This window comes from Protopterus annectens, chromosome 10.part0 (assembly GCF_019279795.1).
Source record: "Protopterus annectens isolate FY-2018-M chromosome 10.part0, PAN1.0, whole genome shotgun sequence".
In the NCBI taxonomy this organism is placed as follows: Eukaryota; Metazoa; Chordata; order Ceratodontiformes; family Protopteridae; genus Protopterus; species Protopterus annectens.
The window spans coordinates 1,072,815,326-1,072,838,683 of NC_056744.1; the positions used below are offsets into that span (position 1 = coordinate 1,072,815,326).

Here is a 23,358-nt window from a genome sequence, read left to right on the forward strand (position 1 = left end):
CAGAATATCTTGAGTATACATGAGAACTCCCTCCAGGTATACAAATAGTGTCTCTTAGTGTCTCTTCAAGGCTTTTAAATTAGAACAATCTTTTCACTTGTTCATTAGCAAAACAGTCATTCCTCCAGCATTTATCCATGTACTCCACTAGTTAGATTCTGCCATGTTACAGTTCCTTGCATGCTGTGGAAGGAGAATGTGCATGCCTTCAGTGAAGGGGGTGCTGCTCATCTCTCTTAATTGTCATGTGTGCACAAGGCTGTCCCTGTAATGCTAGAGTGTTGTTGAAAGGAAGAAGATGACTTATGGTTCTCAAAACCTTAGACCTCTGGTCAGGTGATCTTAGTCCACTTCAGTCTGTAAAGTATTTCTTGACGAGATCCTCCATAGAACACCTTTGTTTAGAGTGCCAGTTCATGTATTGTCAAAAATCTTCTGTGTAGTAGGCAATCAAACCCTGCACCTTGTGTCTGTAAGGTAGACATCTTACCCATTATGCCAACCTCTCATAAGAGTGAATTTCCTTAGGGGCTATTAAAGTTATGACAGATCTTAACAAACATCCCTCTGTCTCCATGAATGAGAAGGGGGTGGTTTATGGTATTGTCTCTATATTGTTTTTAATTGGTCATAAACTGGAAATGGAGGAGAGATATGCAGAGTATCATGATGAGGAGGAGATAATGAGAGTTGCCTGGAAAAGTTTTATCCAAAACAAACAGTCTTCGTGGTGTTCCTCGAAGTCTTACAAATGCAGTATGTCAGTATACTGGGTCCAACAACAAATAAAGAGGAAACTTCTCTATGTGGAAGATCTAAGATTTGCTAAAGTTCCTTAAAGTTCAGGCACCTAATAAAAATATACTGTGAATATCCCATCTAATAACAGGTGGCAGAAATACCTTCTTTAAAAAACTTTTTTTATCTACCAAGCAGAGCATCTGAGTTCCATGGGTTAACAAAGCCTGAGTTCTCCAAGCAGATCTATTAAGTACTTAATTTTCTTTTCTTTTCTGTGGAAGCGCAGTTGTGGTTTGATAGTATATAACATACAAATTCTCACGAGAAGGGTATTGGATGAAATGAAAAAAAAAAGATGATGCTAAGAAGTGTATATTTTAGGGGTATGAACAGGGATTGGGGGAAGATACCAAATGGAGTGTTTTTGCATCTGTTGATGTTCCATATGTGAAATGGTATTCAACTTTTCACTCATTAATAATGTTTTAATGGTTAATGACTTGTATGTTTTTATGTTTGATTCTGGTCTATATGTGATTCTATTTGGCTTTAATACATTTTTAATAAGCACTATGTGATAGTGCAGCCAAACGTAAACGATCATCAACTCAGACAGAGGAGACCACTGTTTAATGTCTCCTCTGAAGGAAATTGTTTTGTACTGAGAGTGTGGATGTTTCTTGAAATGACCTGCTAATGGTCGTGGTTGATAGGTTCATAGATTAGTACAAGGCTAACTACCCTTGTGGGCTATTTCAAGCCTAGCCAATTACCCCAGGTGAGAATCAAACCCTGGACCTTGTGTTTGCAAGGTAAACACCTTAACCATTACGCCATCTTCCCACCCTGATGGATTTACAGAACCTTTAGAAAAATTAATGGGAATAAAAAGGTAGTTAAACAACAGCTAGATCAATCAAATCAGTGGAGTTTGTAAATCCATTGGTCTCCTTTTATTAGCTTCTTTTTGTGTTTGTTTCAATTTTTGATATGTAATCTTGAAATTTCAGTGTTATAGGAGAATAAGAACAGTGACCACTGTGACGAAAGGAGATACTGCCAGCCCAGCTAGGTGGAGTTTTGTAAATAATTATATGCCATTTGTGAATATCAAAATTATTTATATAAGACGCTTGTGTTACAACTGTATTAGAACTGTATGTCATGTGTATATCAAACTGGTTTAAACAGATGTGTTGAAGAGATATTTTGTAAAGTGTTTGTGTTTGAGATGCATTCACAGTGTACCCTGCTGAAGGAAAACAGAAATGTACATGTACTATTGTAACTGTCTAAATGTATATATTTTAACAGTGGAAACTGGAATATAGGAGGTTAACTTCAGTCCAGCAAATTTTAGGAAAAATAGCTGAAATTAAATTACTGTGTAGGCTACACAATAAAAGATGGTATATTTCAGTTTTCAATGTAGCTTGAGGCAGACAGTCAGTGCTGAGAAGCTTTCTGTATTCTCTTTAGGATGAACTAATTGCTAGTTTTGAAATGTGAAGGAATGCAATTGTTTTATGACTTCCAGCATCTGCCAAAGATCTGAGGTCTATGTATTTTTACAGGTAGATGCTAAATGCAACCAGCTGCTATCAGTGGTTGTTTTGGTCCTGGGAACTAAAAGTCAGATGACAAGAAATGATGTAATTCTGCAAGCTATCCCAGAAGTAATATTTTGATATTAATTTGAGAAGTCTCTTAGTGAGACAGATCATTCTGTCTTGGACCTGGCAACAAATAGAAGATCCATTCACCACATCTGCCTTGCTCTGTTAGTAAGTTCTTAGATTATAGTATAATTCTCTTAGATTCAGGCAGGCATATAGTGAAGCTTAGTTTGGATATTTTTCTTTCTTTATTTGAGACTGTCCTGCAATGTTGTTTTAATGATTTCTTGTGGTTTTAAACTCTGATGTCACTGTGAATATATATTTAATATTGTCTTGTTCATTTATTATTTACTATTAAATATATTTAAACCTTTCATTGTGGCTGATCTGTGTAGCAATATTTAGGTTTTGAGAGTACTTGCATACATACCTCTCTAATCTGTACAGATTTTCGCAGAATGTCCAGATATTTGCCTCATATGTGTGGTCCATTTTTCATAAAATTGTGGTTTTCTGACAAATTAATATCAAATCATCAAAGACTGAAGTTAGAAACTAATGACACATATTTGAGTTTCAGGCTTCATGCCCTTCAGTAAATTCATGCAAATGCAAAACCTGTTATTCTATCAACTTAAGAACAACATTTAAACATTGGCCCTGCTTTTGGTCCTTTGTTCCACTTTTATTTGTGACTTTGTCCAGACTTCTTGCTCTAATAGGTTGAGAGATATGCTTGCATATTTATTTGGTGACACTGTATGAGCCACTCCTAATAGCCTTGCTCTTGGTCAAGCTGCCTTTGTATTAATATTAATATTGCACAGTAAAACTGGACACCCTTTGTTAGGGCCTTAAAGTAGCTGATAAGGAGTGATTGATGGCAGTAGAAACTACCTTATAGTCTGGGCAGAAGGGGGCATAGCTAGTAAACCTGTGCCAGCCTTTTCCAGGTGTGTGTGTGTGTGTGTGTGTGTGTGTGTGTGTGTGTGTGTGTGTGTAATCAAACCTCAAAGAGTGTGTGTGTCACCTACTTGGGCAGGGACATGAAGCACTGGTTTGACAGAGAGGGTGCTGGAGGACTTGGCTGGGTCACTCAGATGAGATTTCAACTCTATAGCTGTGCCAGTGGGAAATCTTATTCTGGATCTGGAGAAAGAGTGAGAAACCAGCCCTGGACTGACTGTGGTCTGTGTGTGCTCTTAAGTGAAACTGCACTTAATGCAGAGAGCTGCATCTGGAAATACTGTTTGTACACTTGTTAACCTCTCAGTGTACGTCCCCCCACTGTTGCCAGTGGTGAGGATTGAGGCTCCTTGATTACTGGTCCAGTGGTAGGGCATCACAACTACAATACTGAGAAAACAGTTAATATAATCTAATTAATAAAGAAGTGATGAAAAAAATATATTTCATGGCTTGTGCCCTCTAACACATGCCACCACAGGGCAGCAGCAGTTCTGCTTGGAAGCTCAAAAATTAAAAATACTGTGTTGCACCTCAAAACACACCAGGTAGCAAAACCATGAAAACACGTAAAATTAGAACTCCAAAATCTTTGTTATTGCAGTGTCCCACTGCAACATATTCATATCTTTTCAGTAGCTTTTCTTTCTTAAATAATCATCTCTTTTAACCACTGTCAGCAGGAAATATACAGTTTTGAGTATTTATTGTGGTCCAGTGATACTATAGCAGTTGCTATTAAGTTGTTCTTAGGACTTTCTGTGATTTTTAGAACCTCCAAATCTCACATCAGTGACCATATGGTGATAACCTTTTCCAGTATGTTGGTTCAACCCTGTAAATTGGTGCCATAGTTATTATTATTTAACATTACCACAGCTGGTATGAAGATGCAGTTTATCAGATTAAAAAAAAATAGTACTAATTGTTGGTCTCTACTTTCATTCTTAAATATGCTTTATTTACCTATGTTCTACATAAGGTCATAAAATGTGCCATAATGGAACTTATATAAGGCAATAGCTGTAACTTTAACCAAAAATGAGGCACCACGTATCCAAAAGCAGACCCAAACAACTTTAATAGAACAAATAAAAATAAATAACGCTTCAACACATCACGTTTTCATCATCCAAATTCATCAGATAAAACCCCCTTTCCATTACAGCGTATTATATACTCATCCTAATTAATACAATCAAAAACTTAACCAGTAGATTTAGCTGTAACTTACTTTTCCAAGCTGTAGAATAGTACGTGTTTGTGAAAGGAAGTTCATATCCTTTGAATTTTTATAGTATTTTTGAGGAAGTGGCAACAACACTTGATGGTTTTATTGTGCATATTATTGCTTGGGTCACTACCATTTACATAAAAGAATTATAAACAAATAGCTGCACTGAAGGTCAGCAGATGTATAATTAAATGGCTGAAGTAGTGGAAAAAGAACAGGATACAATAGATCAGAGTGAGCACGAACTGTCCATCTCTTCTGAGATGCCCAATAGTGTTCAACAGAGCTCTGCAGTGGATTGTTTCTTTTTAGACCACTGTTTCTTCTGGATGTAAAAATGGAAAAGCAGCTAGGCATACCGGCCATACCCAGATTGGTGGAGTTGTCTGGGATGGATTGCAAAATGTATACATTTAATACAATCGCAATAACCTTAAGTTTAATGTTAAATGTAGCAACTGATTTGTTACTAAATAATCTTGCATTTATTGTCTGATGTTTACATTTATCTTATTTTTGTTTGTTACTATTTTTTTCTGAAATTCTTAGGAAAGACACAGTATAGAACAGTTAAAACATCATGAGTTGTGGATTTGTATATATTTTGAATGTAAACGCTAAAGTCAAAAAGTAAAAATTATCAACAAAATTAAAGATTTTGGGACAGTAATAGGCAACAATTTATTTTTGACATGTTTGTCTTCTGTTTGGGGAGATATATTATGTAACTCACTGAATACTTCACTGACTGACCTCATGCAACTAGAAAAAGTTCAGAGATTCTTTACTAGAAAAATTATAGGGATGGAAAACATGAACTACTCTGAAAGGCTAGAAATTTGTTTCTAACAAGCTGCTCAGAGGTCATGTCTGCCTTCTCTGCAGGGTAATGTCTAATCCAATTCTGTTAGATACTCTATGCTTAGAACTTGCATCTTGCTGAGGAGTCACCAGATTAGGAATTCTGTTGAAAATAAACATTAGTAATGAAAAAAATGATATATAATACAGAGTTATAGAATAAGCTTCATATTATAGTCACATCACTATCATTCAGGCAGTCAAATGAAGCTGTTCAAGCACCCCTGTTCTTGTTTGAGTGAGGAAGCTTCTAGTAATTGACCCTGGCCATTTCCAAAAGAAGGGAAAAACCAAGGTTTCCTGGGCCGGAAGGAAGTCACTGCAATGATCTTGGAGAATTCCTTCTGAATCTTCAGAAGTACCCTAGATATTAGTGGAAAGGGTGGAAAAGCATACAGGAACATTCCTGTCAAAGGAAAATAAAAGGTATCTGTCTTCCAGGCCTTCTCATCATGTTGTGCGGAACAAAGACTCCCTACAGATGGACAAATCTTGGAAGACCCCTTGATCAAGTTTCAATTCTTGAGGGTCTGTTCTGTTCCTCCTCAGCTTGTATGCCACACAGTTTTACTCTGACAGAATGTAGGATGAAATATGCACTGTGAAGTTATATCACAAGCTGACATGGCCAGTCTGCAAAGGAGGTGCAACCTGCCCCCCGTTTGCTGATGTGGCATTATCTGTAACAACTTGAAGAGCTCATGAGGGACAAAGGTGATTCAAAGAGTTGAATACCTTGATCACGGCAAGCATCTCCTTGAAATTTATGTGCTTGCATATGTGTTCTACACACCCTGCACTTTTTATCCCTCCTGAAACTGTTCCCCAAGCAAAGTCCAAGGAGTCTGTGGTGACTGACTGTTTTAGAACAGGATGGGAGAAGGGGAGACCTGGATTTAAGGATATGTGCTGTCTCCACCAAATGATTTTTCTTTTGCCAAACCCCAGCACTAGGGTTTGAAAGGACAAAGGGTGTTGGTGCTGGGACCAAAGATACTTTAGATACCAATGTATCTTTCTCTTGTGGGGGCTTGCTAAGGGTATCATGAAAATCACAGAAGCCATGAGAATCAAAATCCTGTGATATTCCCTCATAGTAAATACATTTTAAGTGGAAAACCTTAGAAATAGATCTATTTTTTTCTGTAAAAGAAAAGCTTTTTGAATTGAGGTTTCTAGTTGACATCCCAGTAATGCAATCCTGTGTAAAGGAATCCAGAAAGATTTCTGAATGTTTTCTTGGAATCCCAGCTTGTATAAGAGAGCTCTTTCCCAACAGAGATTCCTGACACTTTGAAAAAGACTCTGCAAAGATAAACAAGTTGTCTAAATATGGGAAAAATATGGATACCCGGTATCCTGCAATGAGCTACAACTGGAGCTGGACACCTTGTGAACACTCTTGGTGCCTTGGATTGTCCAAAGGGTAATGCAGGGAACTGATAATGTGATCCAAACACACAAAACCTTTAGAAACATCTGAAGTCTGGATGGATATGTATAGATAAGCATTTTTTAACTTTAGTGTTACCAGGAAGGTTGCAGAGGAAGAAGAGGTAACAGGTTGTGAAGTGACATTATTTTGAATTTGGGCACTAACACTAACAGGTTTAGAAAGGAAAGCTGCAGAACCAGTATGCAAGCATTTTCTTTCTTTAGGAAGAAGGAACTGGTTCGATCACTCTGTAAGACAGCATGTGATGAATAACTGGGAGAAACACAAGTCTGATCTGGAGGATGAGAAATGACCACTGGAAAGGAGGAATTTCCTCCCACTTCCATCTGTAACCTCCATGAATGATCTTCAGAACCCATATGTCTGAAACTGTCTGCTGCCAAAGAGAAAAACAGAGATTCAGATTTTCTAGAAAAAAAAGTTGGTCAAGATGTAAGGATGTCACAAGGTCCATTGAATAGTCATTCAGACTTGGGCTGTTCTAGGTTTTGGGAGGTTTGAGGCTTCTTTTTGTAACTCTTTTGTCATTACTTCTTAAACATCTGTTTACCTGTATTCTGTTAAGACTGTTTATTCTGCTTGTTGCCCACACTGTATGAAGACATGGAGAATCCCTTAGAAAATTTGGAAAAGGAGGGTTAGAATATCTTAAGAGATTTCCTGGTTCAGCTGACCTCTTCACACTTTTTGATCACCTCTGCAGCAAAGGGGCCAAAAAACTAAATGTCTATGCAAAGGGAAATTTAAAATCTCAATTTTAACATCATCTGGAAGGTTCTGAGAATGCATTCATGCAAACCTCCTCAAAGCAGTACTAGAGGCCATGGCCCTGGAAAAAGTATCATTAGAGTCATACACACGCGCTATAAACAATGAGTAGTGCAATAGAAGAAACTGAATTATTTAAAGCAGATTTTTTTCTTTACAAGAAGAAACTGCAGATAAAACATTCCTCATAATTTAACAATTAGTCAGAACAAACTTTAACATATGAGTCTGACAATACAAAATTCTGAAAATAAAAGTTGCAGAAATATATATACATATATATTTTCCCATCCTTATGAGAAAGAGCAGGATTGTTATTAACTAAGTCTTTAACAGCAGTTGAAAAGAAAACTAAAGCTGTAGCTTTTGGTTCAGGTTTGGGAATAATGTATAAAAAACTTAAAAGACTGAGGAACTTTATGCATCTTATCTGCCTTTTTAGGGGCAGTTGGCTGACTATCAGGAAAATTGCAGGCAGTAACATACATCCATTAATGCAGACAGAACAGGAGGAATGGGTGTAGGTTCTGGAAAATCTTTGTGTAACAACTCAGTGCTTTCTGAGGGACTAATAAACCTCAGTGTTCTTCCACTGAAAACACTGACACATTTTAGCAATAATCTCAGAGAAAGAGAAGCCCCCACAGGAAGAATTGGAAACTGAGCTCTCCTCTTAAGTCTGAATCAGAAATCTGAGGAAAAACCTTGTAGCTTTCCCTGCATGTTCCTTTTCAGATTCAGAATTTTTAATCTCTTCAGGGAAAGAGGAATCCCTCCTTATTTTACTAGAAACTACCTTACACTAAGGATCAGTAGTCTGAATTTAAATTGTGATCCAGACCCAGTAAACTACTTTTGTCTAAGGAAATATGAGGAGGAGGAGTAAGCACATTCTTAGTGTTTGTTTTTGGCAGGAAAATGGGACCATCAGTGTTACTATTGGCAGTAGCAGCTTCCCCTTGACCACTAAGGAGACCCCAACAGCCACAGAGGACATGTCTAACCCCTGGTCCATTATGGCTGTAGGTGCTACGGCAGAGGAATCCAAGGTAAAAGATGAGTGGTCTGAGGTACAGCAAATAGCCACAACAGAGTCAGCCGCTTATGGCCGAGGCAAATTACTAGCCTGCTGTGGTGCAAAAGCTGTTTGCTAAACTTTTTCTTTTTGTGGCTGGATGAAGAACCAACCATGGGATGGGTATTTTCTTCCATGGTCAAGCCAAAAATGGTGCCTCGTTCCTGGGGAAGACAAACAGTAATGCCAATAAAAACTACAAGTCTTTACAACTCACTTTTTTTACAGAAAAATGCAGTAAAAAGGGCTTTAAAACATTTTGACAGCCCCCCCCCCAAAGTAAAATAAAGATGGTTTATCCACAGAAAAAATGGTTTTCAGTTGTATTACAGAACTTTTGAACTGACAGGAAAAAAATGCTCTTATTTAAAAGTACAATACAGACACTTCATTAAAAGGCAAAACTTCTAACTTCAAAATAACTTTCCCAAAGAGGAAAGTGATTTCTGAAGGGCTTTGTGCTCAAACTTGTCTTTTAGTCAGCTCAACTTGAGCTGCCTGACAGTTTGGGCAAGTGGAAGGTGCCCTGAATCTTTGGAAGCTGCCAGGCTGTTATATCAATGGTAGGATGTAACCTATATAGTTAAGGCTACTGCAGCAGTGATCAGTATGATGAACATCTGTAATAACAGTAACTCAGAACATTCATTTTAGTATATATTTTACTATTTGCACACTATCTGCAATAAAATATACAGCAATAATACTGTAAGTAGCTTACTAGAAGGCTTTAACAATCTGTATATGACCATGATGTAATAAATCTAATAAACAGGAAAGGGAAATATTAGCTTTTGTTTGGGATTCAAACCAAATATTTTGGCATCCTATGCTGGAATCAAAGATACTTACATTTCAGACTATAAGTGCTGTTCTTTTTAGTGCAGAAAGTTTATGAGTAAAACTTTGGAAACTAATGTAAAAGATGTATTTATTTATTGCCTTGATAATGGTACTGCATTTGTTTTTTTCAGATTTACCCTCAGAAGTGTGATCACAAAAATTACAAATCCTTGACAACCATAAAAAGAATTCCAATTAGAAAAATAATTTAAAAAGTATTTTTTGCAGTGGCAAGACCCCTGTACTCTCCAACATGGAGGGCTGTACACCTCATAACCTGGCTACGTAAATATAAACTGAGGTAGTTCTATTTTGTGAAAAAGAGAAACCCCCACAGTTTCAAGATATAAATTTAAATCCTGGTATTTGGACATTAGTCACTGGTACTCTTAGTAGACTCATTAGAGTGTCAAATACAAGCCTGTAACCCTTATAAACACGAGACAAAATAAGATATTGCATAACACCAGTAAGCTATGTCAAGTGTGGGTTATACTGGGGCTCACTCAACAATAGCATGAGGATTTGGTCTTTCACATTTCACCATACCATGCCAGGCATGAACAAATCATAGCATACTCCTCACTCTGCGATTGATTATTATTAATTGTTTACATACATTGTCTGTGGGTAACTTTGTGGTTTACGCTCCTGATTGCTGAGCTTTGGCTCTAGGAGTAAGCAGCAGGAGGTAAAAACACAGCGGGTTGAATATATTGCAATGTAACCCATACCCCCAGCCATGTAGTACTATTGTTGTAGAATGGTTAAAACGCTTTGAGATTTTATTGTATTTAAAAATAAAAATCAAAGTGCTTCCTGGATGTCTGTGATCTTTGTCCTGACTACACATGCACATTTTGATTATCTTTTAAAAGGTTTGATTATGTTCTTCTGCACCAGTTATGCAAACAAGGCAATGTCTTTGAGAAACCATGTGTAAATACTTAAAAAGAAGCATTATTAAATGCCTTTTACTTCATAAAAAAGTAATTGTTCCAAATCGCACAGCTGCATGTCAAGCACTTTAACCTCTTAAAGGATTCCATTAAAAGACAGAGGCAGGATGAACTGTAATAGTGTTTAAGCAAGGCAAATGGAAACATTGGATTTCTTTCAAAAGGTATTTGTGTATTAGAAAAAAAAGTTATTTATGTGTATTGGGTTTGTATGTAGCGAGTGTCACAGCTGCAGTATGTTCCCTTGAGATTATGGTTGTTTACGAAGAAAAATACTTCAACCATTTCTTTATCTGTCTAACTAGCTATTATGGTTTCTGGGCAAGTGCCATTTTTAAATAAGAAATGGACTCACTTTGAGTACTGTAGATATATTCCTATGGATAACTTGCTGTTTTAGTGGACTTGATTGGTAGGTTTTGCTTAAAATAACCCCAACCATTTATAATGCTGTATTTAATGGCAAACATCTCTACTCTGGAGTTGGTCACTTGGTCTGTACCCTCATAATCAAGCCGCAGTATGTGTGTGTAAATTCTATAATACACATTTTTATCATTTACTGTTTATCACTGGTGTATTATACAGGGATGTAAATTAAACACCTCAAGTATGAATAGCTCATTGGCCAGAATCTCTTTTTTTCTGAGTGTATTTGCATTACTGCCAGAAAAATGATGAAAGAGCTGTATTAAAAGAAAATGAATGCTTGTTAACAGTGAAATGTAATCAAATGGCAGCCAGATTTTTACTTCTGTAAGCAGAAGCAGTGAAATGAGAAGTAATATTTTCTTAAATGGAAAAGAAAAACTCCCTTGCTGCATTAGAAACAATAACTTTATAGTAATTTGGAGACAAACTGTTGCCTCTTATTAAAGCTATAGTTTAGAGCACACTTCAGGGAAAGTTTGGAAATTAGAGGAGAGGATTGAGGTTATAAACTATTTAGGTTTGATTCTTTCAGCCTCCATTTGCCTACTTTGTGACTGAGTGAGTCAGTAAACCAGACAGTGCTCTGGGACAACTGGGAAATTTGGCTAGGCAGTGGACTGCATGCCTAATAACTACCTATGGACCAATAATGTCAAATAAATACATTCAAAACATAAAAATATTTATGCTTCTTGCATCTGTATTACAGTTGTTTCAGTTACTGACTGCTACTTGCACTCTTGTCTCTGTCGAGGGTGAGTTCAAAGTCAGCTTGGAAAAATGGACTGTATATTCTAGCTGACCTTTGAACTCACATTACACAGAACTTGTCTCTGTCGAGGGTGAGTTCAAAGTCAGCTTGGAAAAATGGACTGTATATTCTAGCTGACCTTTGAACTCACATTACACAGAACTTGAGTCTGAAAAATCAGCAAAAATGCTAAACATACTTTAAAGAATGCAAATAGCATTCAATATCTTAAACAGCTGCAAAAGAATTGTAAAGAACTAACTTTTTATTCTATAACAAACCCTAAATGTTGCATTATGCTATGCTAGAAATCAGCCATAGAGATGGGAATTTACCCCCACCCCCCAGCTTTATCTCAGCAAAAAATCCAAATAAACTCTCTTGCATTTCCTTGGAAGTGAGTCCTTCTCATAGCAAATAAATCCTAGCATAAACCATATTGTGAGCATATATTATTGATGGAATGTACACCAAACCCTTGCTTTTCTGATCTGCGTTTATTAGTTACTCTCCTTTAAAAGAATCAAAGATTTGCCCCACTGCAGTTTTGCATTACGCTTAAAAGTGAGCAAATGCATAAAAATGCCACCAAGATTTTCATCCAGCCTTTTAATAAAGTTTTTGGAGTAGAAGAGAAGAAAAGATACTGCTTCAAGTAGGACTTTCCCCTAAAGAGAGATGTTGCTGTTAATCTAAACTACTATATTTTATTTCTGAGAGGATGGGACACTTATACACCAAGGACTGGGAGCATTATACAGACACAATATGCAAATATAAGTTAAGTATCTGAGTGTTTTAATACACCTGCATAGTTAATTCTGCTTAGTCAGTCTACTGTATGTAGACAATCCCTTAAGCATTTGCATCTGCTTTCACTACTTGCTTATTTGTTTTATTGCTTGATTAGTTATATTAAAATATGGCATAGTGCAGACAATGCATGCAATTCCTGGTTAAGAATTTAAATATTTTCAGCAGAGCAGCCTATTTTGCTGCAGTGCCACTGTTGATCATGAAGCCATCTCCCTGGATATTCATTGGAGTCATTCATTCTCTCAGGGGACACAGCCATATGTCTGCAGTGACGGTATAACACTCTTGTGAGAGTTGAGCCCCAGGAGTGATGCCATCATCCATGCTTGCGATCAGGGTTTTTTTTGTGCAGCCCTATCATTTCCATTTGTGTCCTGTGTACTACTCAAAAGAAAGGGGGGGCAATGCGTCCAGCATGAGGCTGGCATCCATTTTCCTGAGTGATGTAGCCCCTCAGCCTGCTATGCCTTCCCATTTCAAGCAGACTGCCCTTTCTTGGCCTCAATCCCCACTGTAAAGTCATTAGCTGGAGATAATGCTCCACAACACACCCCCTCAACCTCTCCTCTGGTATAGTAAGCAGTACCTCTTCTCTTCTTTTTGTAACTGGCTGGCTCCTTCAGCACCTTGGACAGTACCTATACCTGAGTCAGCTGAGGAGGTAGCAGATGCAGCATTGCATAGCTACAGCTTTAATTCAGTCTGCTCAGTTTAAAATGCAGAAACAGAGATGCAAATCCAATTTAAGCATCTTGACTGCATTAATGAATATGTACTTGGTCTGTCTATGGTAGAGCAGGGAAACTAAGTACTATCACCTGCATTTTAAACTTGCATAGACATATTAAGTTTGTTTAAAGTGTCAAGACAAAAATGTCAAATTCAAGTTCAGCTTTTGAGTGTTTTTATTAGTTTCAGTTGTGAGCATATATTTTTCATTGAACTGAGCTACTCAGTATCCACGTCCTGCTGGCTATCCTCAGGATTGCTTACATTTTCATTGTGGTTTGTAAAACAAGTCATCTTTTCTCATTGTTTAGTGTTGTGGTTTTGTTGCCATTTGTGATTTTTTTTTAGAAGGACAATTCCATATCTTAGCAAACTATCCTAGAAAGTTATTTTACCTGGAAATGGACATCTGCACAGAAACAGTTTTATACTTTAGACTGTCCCAGTATATCTGGTGTACTACAGTTAGTCTTAGTTCATCAACTGTTACAAGGTATTATACTCTTGCAGTTGATAATGATGTAATATGAGAAATACATTCTTTTTATTCCTTTTCATTGGTAAACTATGTCATTATTGTTATTCAGTGGTTATAATGAGTGGTTATAATTTAGAACAGATGTCCATTTGTTTGTCACGCTACATAAATTATATCAATTAGAGGCTTTACATGACAAGACTTGATCTTTTCTTCTCTTTAATTAGATCAACCACTATCTCACTGCCCCCCGTCACAGTATCATCACCCTCTCTTCTCATCTATCTAAAACTAATGCTCCTTATAACAGTCCAAGTAGCCCCATCTTTTCTCATTTTCCTAATTACTTCACTTATCAATCTTAAACATTACAATCCTTTCTTAGTTACTCTTCTACTAACATATCATACTACATTTCATTATCAACCACCTGTCCCCCTTTCTGATATTTCCTTAGTTAAACTGCCTCTTCCATTATTTTAATTGCTAGAAATCACAGGTAATATTACAGTATCCTTTGCAATGTTATATCTCACTTTACTATATATAAGCCTGTGACTATTTCCAGTGAATGTTCAACACTATATATACCTATACAAGCTATGCACATGCTCTGTTTCTAAATTATGTTTATGTAAGTTACTGTAAATCTTCATGTAAAGCTTCATGTAGGTACACGTACCTGTACTTGTATTCCTTCTGATATAATGTAACTGTATTTTATGTATGTCAAAACTGGTATTAAGACTGGTGTCTGGAGCGTTTCTCCTTGGGCCTCCGCTGAAAATTGGCTTTGTTCCAAGTCGGACTTACCCGGTTAACAAATGTTAAATAAATAAAAAATGGGTAGCTTTTCTCCCTGGGCCTCCAGTGAAAAGGGATTTATCCCACTAGGACTTGCCTTATAAACAGAGATACCTAGATAGAGAGAGAGAAAGAGAGAAACTGTATGGATTAATTTTATACCTTACCAGATAAGAGCAAATTACCTCTACATTTCTTATAAGGAGTTCAAAGCTCCTCGTGCTTAAACTAGTCACATGGAGTAAAGTCCTTCAGGAAACACCAGCTGGTATATATTGCATTCAGTTTTCTCTTTTACTTTATATACTTTCTGATGAAGAAAAAAGTGTTTATAGCAGTTTTGTAAAATAAAAATAAGAGGTGTCTTGTTTCATATTGTGGGGGGATGCTTTTTGAACATTTGGAATCCAGATAGGATCTATTAGATACATCTACCTGTTTTCAGGAATGATTTTGAGCTTTGGTCTGCTTAATGGACTTAACACAGAGTCCTAATGTGTAAGCAGAGCTCATGGTAATCAAATTCTGGTTATATTTACTTTTTATTAATTCTTGTTAGCGTCCTCAGTGAACTGATTTACACTAACCCCTGTAGGACACAGCTTAAGCCTGGCACATAGTAATAAATCTAAAAAAAAGACAAATCATACAGCTCAACATACATTCAATAGAAGTGAAGAAATAATGTGACCCAAAAATCCAACTACATTCTAGAAAAATGTACATTTATTAAATTTGTGTTGCTTTTGCAGTCAGAACATATAAGTAGAACCATAACTCGTCAAATAATCCATCAAAGTATGTATGTGTGTGTGTGTGTGTGTGTGTGTGTGTGTGTGTGTGTGTGTGTGTGTGTGTATGTATATATATATATATATATATATATATATATATATATATATATATATATATATATACACACACATATCTATATATATATATATATATATATATATATATATATACACACATCTATATATATATATATATATATATATATATATATATATATATATATATTTATATATATATAAAATATGTATGCATGTTTTAAAACAGCAAAGTTAATAGACACCAATGAAGCTGATGGCCATAATATAGTATCATGATTAGAATTAAGATGCAGAGGTGATATTGGTACAGTTCAGGAAATCATTGTGAAATCTCATTGCTAACCCTGCAAGAAAAATACACCAAACTTTGTAAGACAGGAAGGACCTTGCTTTTCTCCATTAAAATCTCTGCAATCACTAATATGTCGACTTGATTCTCATGTATTATTTTACATAGTTTCAAAATAAAATCCAGTTATCCCAGGGACTTGATCTTAATTGGAGATTTGCTTTGCTTGCTGAACAAGGGGGGTTGCTTGGGGATAGGAAATTATGCCTCGGATAGTCATAAATGACTTTGCACAAACCATTTATTTTTCTTTGACTGATAGCTGTGTTTGCCATTTCACATATTTGTGTTCTTAGTGGGCTAGGATAACAAATGTCACAGCCTTGTTTTAAAGAGTGTATTGCTCTGTGAGAGCAGGATGTGAAAAACATTGTCATTACAGGAATAAAAGCTTACTTATTGCTGTATATGAACCTCCTGTGTGTAGCAATGTTTTGGAAATTCACTGAAGGTATGCGAGAAGACTCTTGCACAGAATCCCCAGAATAAACGACATCACTAAATATGACACTTACCTATTTATACCGTACACCTCCTTACTCCCATTTATTTTCTCACTTCCTGTCTTCTACCAGTTTCTCTCCCCTCACTCTTTTAATTAGGCTATAATCCTGTTTTTTTTCCTCTCACTTCACATTGCTATTCCTGCTCTTATCTTTAATTTCTCTAAAGTGGCTCAAATTTCTCTAGATATATTGTTGTACAAGTTGTATCTGTTGTAACCAACATTTTCACATTGTGTTGTATTTGGTATAATTATTTAAATTGCAGATGTTTTTGTATTATTTTTGAAGCTTGTAAAATGTTTGTTCTTAAATGTTTCTGTAATACTTTGGAGCTTTACTCGCTGGGCTTCAACTGAAAATGACCAGTTACCCAGTCAGACGTTCATGGTAATCAAATGTAAATAAATAAATAATATTCATTTACCTGGGCACTGAAAGTCACTTACTGCTTCAAGATTAGAATCTCAGGTCCAGTGAAGACCAGTTATTCTAACACACTTTGACTCTAGCAGATGGTGCTTTTATCATATTTTTGTTCTGCAGATATTAATTTGGAAGTTTGTGCACCTCAAGTTAGTGGAGTTTTCTTTTTCATCCCCATGTCAAGTTATTAGTTTCTTTCTGGATGTCTGAAACTATTAAATAACCTGGTAATTTTTGTCATGATTAGGAAAAAATGTATGTAACTTAAAGTGGTGACTATAACCTTGACAATGTTCATACTTTCATAGGTAAGTATTAAGCTAGATGCTCTTGCAGGCCATTTTAAGCCTATCCATTTTCCTTTTGTGGTTCTAGAATTAACCTCTTCTGTTTGGCTTTACCCATTCCATGGTCAATAATTATATATTACTCCTAGTGAGAATGACTGGGACCATACCGTGGGTAATTTGCTGGGACCCATATGTATGATAAAGCATTTAGGAGATGCCTCTGTCCATTAGTAGTACATCTATGGTAAATTTTCTGTTATACGACTGGCCAGTAATATTCAAAAGGGAGCACGCTGATTGGTTAGTTCAACCAGCGTGCCCATTGTAAATCCGAGAATATACCAATGGAAAAAGGTCCAGTTGCCCGGACTTTTTTCCATTAGTATATCTCATAATGTTTTTACTTTTCTTTCTTTTTTTTTTTTTTAATAAATTTATAAAACCAAAGACCTCAAAGGAAGGAGGAAGATGGAAATGTACCTGATTATTCTTTAATTTTTCTCTGTCCTGGTTCTCTTGAATGTTAAAAAGTCTCCTGGTCTCTTTTTCCTTTTAAATAAAAAAAAAAAGCAACGGAGATCTTCCTTTCTTCATTGCTTCCTTCACACAGCACTAATGTACTGTGAAAGTGTGGGAACGCAAGTCCGATGCGCATGCACAGTACATCAGAAAAGCCCCAGAATACTGGGAAAATGACAGAGGCATCATACAAAGACATTATTTTTTAAAAATTAAGTATTATTTCTTAAATAATGTCATTGCATAATAGCAATAAATGACTCCGTGGTGTGGTATATTATAGCAATAACCCATGCCTGGGTGTGGGTAATGCTGGATTTACCCACACCCAGAAGTGGGTTATTGCTATTATACAATGATATTATTTAAGAAAAATAATAATTACTTTTCTTAAATAATGGCATTGTATAATGCCTCCTTGCTGCCCTTCCGCAGCTATCTGGTATTCTGCGGCAGTTCTGATGTACTGCGCATGGGTATGCCTACGCAATACATCAGAGCTGTGGGCAAAAGCAACGGAGAAAGTAAGATCTCCGTTGCTTTTTACAAACTGTTTCTCTATGTTAAATGGGTTTAACATAGCGAGACAGCTTTAAAAAAAGCAATGGAGAATCTCTGTTGCTTTTTTTAAAGCTGTCTCGCTATGTTAAACCCATTTAGCATAGTGAGACAGTTTTGAAAAAAGCAACGGAGAAAGCAAGATCTCCGTTGCTTTTTACAAACTGTCTCGCTATGTTAAAGGAGTTTAACATAGCAAGACAGTGTGAAGCAACGGAGATCTTGCGTTCTCTGCTGCTGTAAAAAAAGAGTTATAGTAATGGAAAAAGTCCGGGCGACCGGACCTTTTTCCATTACTATAACTCTGATTTACAATGTGCACGCTGACCAATCAGCATGCACATTTTTGAATATTAATGGGGGGGTCGTTGTATAATATAGCAATAACCCACACCTGGGTGTGGGTAATGCTGGATTTATCCACGGTTGGTGTGGTTTGGTCATGAGGGCAAAACCCGAGTGGCCAAACAAAGCCAACCATGGGTAAATCCAGCATTATCCACACCCAGGCGTGGGTTATTGCTATTATACAATGACATTATTTAAGAAAAAAAATAATGACTTTTCTTAAATAATGGCATTGTATAATGCCTCCTTGCTGCCCTTCCGCAGCTGTCTGGGTATTCTGCGGCTGTTCTGATGTACTGCGCATGCGTATGCCTACGCAGTACATCAGAGCTGTGGGCAAAAGCAATGGAGAAAGCAAGATCTCCTTTGCTTTTTGCAGCCTGTCTCACTATGTTAAATGGGTTTAGCATAGCGAGACAGCTTTAAAAAAAGCAATGGAGAATCTCCGTTGCTTTTTTTAAAGCTGTCTCGCTAGGTTAAACCCATTTAACACAGTGAGACAGTTTTGAAAAAAGCAATGGAGAAAGCAAGATCTCCGTTGCTTTTTAAAGTGTCTCGCTATGTTAAATGGGTTTAACGTAGTGAGACAACTTTAAAAAAAGCAACGGAGATGCTCCATTGCTTTTTTTAAAAGCTGTCTCGCTATGTTAAACTCGTTCAACATGGCGAGATAGGTTGTAACAAGCAAGGGAGATCTTGCATTCTCCGTTGCTGTAAAAAAAAAAAAAGAGTTATAGTAATGGAAAAAGTCCGGGCGACCGGACATTTTTCCATTACTATAACTCTGATTTACAACGTGCACACTGACCAATCAGCGTGCACGTTTTGGAATATTAATGGGGGGGTCATTGTATAATGAAGATTTACCCACGGGTGACTTTATTTAATCACTTGGGCTTCACCCTGATGAATAAACCACACCAGCTGTGGGTAAATCTTCAATATACCAGACTGATGCCATTGGTTATTACTACAGTACCCATCCAGAGATCCAAGACGTGTTGAATACAGATGGGGATGAGCTTTGTTTTACATGTATTGAGTGTGTATTCTAGAGCAGCGGTATCCTCTTATCTCTCCAAACTGTTCTGTTAATGTTGTAGAAGAGATTTAGCTCCCTGGACTGAGTATTTCTGATGCCATTTGACTTCAGAATGTGCAGTAGGTCCATCAGCATTAGGTCAGAGGATGTCTTATATGCCAAACACTGGCCATCTGTTAGCAGTCTGTGGGATATTGAGCAAAATGACAGAGTTTTGAGGCAGTCCGTGTAAGTCAAATTGTTGAAGCCTTGTATCCTTTTAGTAAGGTATTTTTGTGGGCATTCTAGGTGTTGCATGTGTCTGAATAGATACATTGCCAAAGAGGACATTGTACTCGATGCTTGGCCTAATGGGGGCAGAGTAAAGGGGGAGAATGTCATATGTAGAGCTAGACACAATCCCTTTGTTTATAAGCTGCACAATAAAGGACTTTTGTATGGCAGTGGACACATGTCAGTTGAAAGTTAGTTCACTATCCACATATGTTCCCAGATCCCTGAACAACTTGGTCAACTCATAGGGGTGTATTGCCAAAGTGGTAGTTCCCCAGGGTAGATGACTTCCCACTGGATATGATAATGTATTTGTTGGCATTTAATTTCAGTTCATGATTCAGACGTCAGCTATTTGTTTGAGATAAACCTTCCAAAAAGATGGCTAAGTCATTTGGGGGATTCAATGACTACTCCTAGCTTGCAGTCATCTGCAAATTTAGTCAGACAGAACTCTTTAATATTGGCTTTTACTTCAGAAAAGTAGATGCCAAATAAGAAAGGTCCTAACACAGAACCATGGGAGATTCCATTGGTGAATGGTCTCCTTTTGGAGGCAGCTTCCACTGTGTCCTATCTGTGAGCCTTTTGGCAATCCAGATGATGATGTAGGGTTTTATTCCCAGCTTTTCTACTATGCCCAAGTGGGGAACTGTGTGAAAATCTTTGGCCAGGTCAAGGTATGCAATGTGTACCATTTTATCTTCATCCATTGCTTTGGTGACCTTTCCAAAAAAGTCCACCAGGTTAAATGAGCATAACCTGCCCTTGAGGAATCCAAATTGAGACAGATCCAGGGTTTGGAGGCTCCATGTATCTTTACTGATTAGTTCCATGATAAATCTTTTCATAGCTTTGCTTATGAGGCTGGTCAGACTTTTGGATCTATAGGAGGTTCTCCCTTTTGCAATCAAATGACTGTAGCTGTTTTCACTTTGCTAGGTACAAAACCTGTTTGAGGGTGAGGTTGAACAGTGTTGTTAGGTGATGGCTAAATCGTGCTTCATACTCTTTAAGATGTATCCATGGATGTTGTTAGATCCCATCAATGCACTATTTGTACTCTTTGATAGCATGTTTAGGATATGGTATAGTGTGATAGCTGGAGTCTAGTCAGTTTCTGGTATACCTTGTGGGATAGGCTTGCTTCTGAAATTACAAATGAACAAAAAAGGCCTTTTGGCTGTCTTTGACTTGGATGTCTAAATTAGCCTCACACCTGGCTTTGGTTGAATTTATTAAGCTCACAAGTGTTTTTTTTTTTCCGTGACAAGGGCTCTAACCTTCTGGGAATTACTTTTCTTACTCTATGTCAAAATTCTTTTCCTTATTGTAAAGCTTGCTCATATTACGGTTCCACCATGTGAGTTTGTTTCTGGGGGTTGCCCTGCATGTGTTCCTATGGGGTACAGCTGCATCTATGCAGCTGTTTACATGCTGGTATAGTGTATTGGTATATGTTTTAGAGTATTTGGTGGAATTAACTGGGTTTGATGGGCATTTGAAGCTTGCCAGCCTATCACTGAGGAGTAGGTAGTTTGTTTTAAAGAAACTTCTAAAGAAATCTCTATGCTTGTGCACTAGTAGTGGTGTGGGTGTCCCAGTCTATAGTTGGATAGTTTAGATCACCTAAAAAATGGTATTGTTTAATACTGAGTGATCCCCATTTCTGTAGATCATCATTGTGGCTTCTTGGGCGATAGATGGAGTTCTATAGCTAGCTAATGTGTTGTACAGGAACTTTTTAATCGTAATTTGGACATGAAGAAATTCTAGTGAATCATGCTGCTTTACCAGCCTTTACATGAGTCTCTTATGGATGAAGATTAACACACCTCTACCTTTTTTCCCTTCCTGTGTGTGACATCCTGTGTAGACAGGTCCAGGGTTTGAAGGCACCATATGCACAGCTGGAGTGCTCTCTGTCATTTTAAATCACATCTCAATCATTAAACAGATGTCTACATCTTCCAGGGTGAGGAGGGCTTGTTAGGAGTGGAGTTTCTTGTTTAGGCTCCTAGAATCGATCAAACACCTTCGTATTTTCCTTTGCTTGCTTTATGTTGGTAGATTTATCAGGTTGGCATTGACTAAAAAGGTACTGTGGGGAGGACAATGACTTTGCCTATAATGAAAACCCTAGACTGGACAGATGCAGACCAGAAGTGTGGTCTGTCAATCATAGCCTTCCAGACTGACAAATATTAGAATCTCTTCAAGTGACACTGAAAACTTAGCCAGTTATTGAAGTCAATTATTTTTTGCACATATTGTGTCATCATCCTCAGAAAAGGTATAATGCTGCTCAGTTCAAGATTCATACCTTTTTGGGACACGTAGTCTGAGAACTGCATCATGTTTGTCTTCATATAGTCCATTGAGGTGGATCTCAAGTCATTCATACCCACATGTACTAAAACAGAGCCATACTGGTACTTGTTGTTCAAGGACTTGAGTGCAGGTGTGATCTGACAGATCCTGGCACTAGACAAGCAACTAAGCACCACTTTTTCTGTGCTCAGCCTGATAAGAGGCACAGATGTGTCTTACAGCGGAGTCACCTATAACTGCAATTTCTGTTGTTCACTTTTGTTGTTTACAGATGTTGCAAACAATCTATGAAATGTTTTAGTTGTTTGAAGTTAATCTATGACCACCCTTAACTCTTGTTTATTTAACAGGAATATGTGTCCTGTAATATTTATATTCACAAAACTGACATCAGTGATGGGTGACTAAACAGTTTCATCCAAGTTAGCATCACGGCTAAACCATGGGAAGTTTCCAAAGGTTCTGGTAACCAGAGGGATTCTAAGTCATCTCTCAGACCATAAATCCATAAGGCAAAATATCCATAGACATCACCACAGCAGAAGATAAGAAAGTTCCCTTCAGTTAAAATAATAGCGTTTTATTTTCAAAAAAACAAAAGCCCTGAAAAACATAAGCACTTTCGGCGTACTCCACCTTCTTCAGATCAAATACATGAAAGCCTTACAATATTTAAAATAAGATTCAGCAACCAATCAGAACATAACTTTATGCTTACTTCCTTGTATTCATTATAAAATAGCCTATCACAACCAAGTAACTGGAAAAGAATGATTGGTAGTGTTGGGTTAGTATTCGCCATTCACTTGGCTAAAAGAGTTGTTTTATAACCAATCAAGATATTGCCTCCGTAGATTCCAATGGGTTTGCTTACTCCAGTTAAAATCTTAGTAAAGTTACGTATACAGATTAATAACATTATTTCCCAACAATGATAAATTCATGTTATCAAGCTGTATTATACACAGGTTAATTACTGAAATATTACTTATAAAAAAATATGTATTTTTGACTCAACATCTTCTGTGAGGTCATTCAGTAATATTAATAGTTGAATCGCTAAATTCCCTCTTAAAATGCATAACTTTGTGGTATTTTTCGAACTGACATGGCATGAATTTTCAACTCTTTTTATCCCCGATTCATACAATTTAAAAAAGCAACAACTCTCTTCCTCAGATCTGCATTGGGCGAGGTTTGGCTTAACAGTGGTGCCATAGCCAGTCAAAATGGGTCCTCTATATCCTCATTTGCATATTTTCATGCTGCTGCTTCCACAGAAAAAGGGGGGTTATCCTGACACTAACCATGTGAAATAACTTTAATTAATATTGTTTGAATGAATAACAGTAAA

At 37.0% G+C, this 23,358-nt stretch overlaps 1 protein-coding gene across 1 annotated transcript in view; it reads left to right on the forward strand.

The window, feature by feature from the left end:
• The window catches only part of MOB3C (MOB kinase activator 3C), an 810,703-nt gene that overhangs the window by 33,519 nt on the left and 753,826 nt on the right, over nt 1-23,358 (forward strand). The gene's annotated exons all lie outside the window — the stretch shown is intronic.